This window comes from Callithrix jacchus, chromosome 2, assembly GCF_049354715.1.
Source record: "Callithrix jacchus isolate 240 chromosome 2, calJac240_pri, whole genome shotgun sequence".
Taxonomy (NCBI): domain Eukaryota; kingdom Metazoa; phylum Chordata; class Mammalia; order Primates; family Cebidae; genus Callithrix; species Callithrix jacchus.
In genome coordinates, this window is record NC_133503.1 from 53,860,830 (window position 1) to 53,863,508 (window position 2,679).

Genomic DNA, 2,679 nt, shown 5'->3' on the forward strand with positions numbered 1-2,679 from the left:
GGAGGCGGAGGTTGCGGTGAGCCGAGATCATGCCATTGCACTCCAGTCTGGGTAACAACGGTGAAACTCCATCTCAAAAAAAAAAAAGTTTTCAGTAAACAATTTAGTAACAGGCTGAGTTACCTTAAAACAAAATGAGCTCCCCTCTTCCTTGCAGGTGAGCAGTCAAAAGTTTGCATGGGGCCGGTGCAGTGGCTCATGCCCGTAGTCCCAGCACTTTGGGAGGCCAAGGCAAGTGGATCACGAAGTCAGGACTTTGAGACCAGCCTGGCCAGCACAGTGAAACCCCGTCTCTACTAAAAATATAAAAAATTAGCCAGGCATGGTGGTGCACACCTGCAGTCTCAGCTACTCGGTAGGTTGAGGCAGGAAAATTGCTTGAACCCGTCAGGTGGAGGTTGCAGTGAGCCAAGATCATGCCATCCTGGGTGACAGATTGAGACTCTGTGTCCAAAAAAAAAAGAAAGAAAGAGTTTATATGCCAGGCTGTGCACAGTGGCTCATGCCTGTAATCCCAGCACTCTGGGAAGCTGAGGCAGGCAGATCACCTGAAGTCAGGAGTTTGAGACCAGCCTGGTAAACATGCTGAAATTCCCTCTCTATTAAAATACAAAAATTAGCTGGACGTGGTGGCACACACCTGCAATCCCAGCTACTCAGGAGGCTGAGGCAGGAGAATCTCTTGAACCCGGGAGCAGAGGTTGCAGTGAGCTGAGATGCCACTGCACTCCAGCTCAGGTGACAGTGTGAGACTCCAACTCAAGAAAAAAAAAGAAAAAAGAGTTTGCAGAGCCAAGAGAGTCCCTAATGGGGGATCTGAGTGAAGAAAACGTCTCAGTCCTTTCCTAGCAGAGGTCACAGCTGAGCGTATCCCTTCTGTCTGTGCCTGCGGCACACACACATTGCCACTTTCTAAGGTTTTACTGTGCCACTTTTTGGGGGGGCGGGGGGAACAGAGGCTTGCTCTGTAGCCCAGGCTGGAGTGCAGTGGCATGATTTTGGCTCACAGCAACCTCCACCTCCTGGGTCCCGGTTCAAGCAATTCTCCTGCCTCAGCCTGTGGAGTAGCTGGAATTACAGGAATGCACCACCACACCCAGTTAATTTTTGTATTTTTAGTAGAGACGGGGTTTCACCATGTTGGCCAGGCTGGTCTTGAACTCCTGACCTCTTGATCCACCTGTGCCTCCCAAAGTGCTGGGATTACAGGCATGAGCCACCACACCCGGCCAACTGTGCCACTTTTAAAGGTTTTACTGTGCAAGCCCCATCATCACAATCTGACTAGGAGCCCCCTAAGTTACTTCTTTGCTTTCATTGACATGAGAATTGTGCATGATTCATCCTGTGGGGCAGTGTGGATGGAGAAGGGCTAGTTCACTGCCAGAGGGTGGGGAGAGTGACACCATGCCACACCTCAGTTCATTCATTCCTCACTGTCCCTATCGGGTAGAAGCTATGATTTTCCCCATTTTACAGGTGAGGAAACTGAGACTCAGGGAGGTGGAAGCACCCATTGGCATTAAAAAGCATGGGATAGTGGGCAACACAGAGCCAGGATAAGGTCAGGAAAATGAAGCTAACTGTCATGAGGGGTGGGGAGGCTCTCCTACACCCACAAGGGAGGTAGAAGCACCCCAGGCAGGGCCCAGAGGCGCCAGGTAGAGCCCACAGCAACGAGGCTGGCAAGGGTTTTCCCAAAGAGGGCAACCTGGGTGTTCTTGCCCCACCCTCTCCTGGGGCTGCCAGTCCCACCCCCAGGCACATGTTATCTGCGTCCTGGGGACACAGCTGCAGACTCTCACCAGCTGAGGACCTCCTGGCAGGTAGCATCCAACCTTTGGACATGTAAACAGCCTTGGCCTGACCAGGGGTGGCCCAGCTTGGCCTTGAGGCCTGCAGACCTGTGCATGCCCAGGCAGGCATGTGTGAATATGCTCAGGGCCGTAAGGATGTGTTTAGGTCTCCACACATTCACTTTGGGGTTGGACCTGGGGGCCGAGGACATCTCATTCATCCTGCTGCCTCCCCAGACACTGGGGAATCCCCAGGTTACCTCCTTAAAGAGGACCAGGCTGGAACCAAGAAACCCCAAAAGAATCTGAGGACCAGAGAGGGGCTGACATGTGCCTAGGGCCACACAGCAGACAGAGCCAGGTCCATAAATCTCTCTGCCACAGACCCTGACCCCCTGGTCCTGACTGCCTCCCACCCACCACCTGCAGCTCCTCTTATCTCTGGGGCCCTGGAGCCTGCTGATTCCACCCTCCCTTGGGGGACCAGATGGATGGGACTGCAGAGGCTGCTCAGGCCTGATAAGGGACTTGGCTCAGGCCTTTATCGGTGGGACTTGGGGCTTCAGACAGGCACGTATCCCTGTTTGGGAGAGGAAGTTGTAAAAAGGGGGTGCCCGGCCCCTGAGCAAAAGAGATATAGGACAGGGACTTTTTTCGGTACTTTTTTTTTAAAATCTGTATTGCTTTCTCTGATTACAAAAGCAATTTAGGCATGTTACAATTAACTAGAACGTAACAAAAATAAATAGTATGGAAAGTGAAAGTGCCTATAAATCCGCCTTCCAGACATAATCCCCCAGCCTGGTTTGGGGTCATCTCTCTGGATTTCTTTCTGTGCATAGATTAACATGGTCAACTAATTAATGAATTGGAATCATAGAGA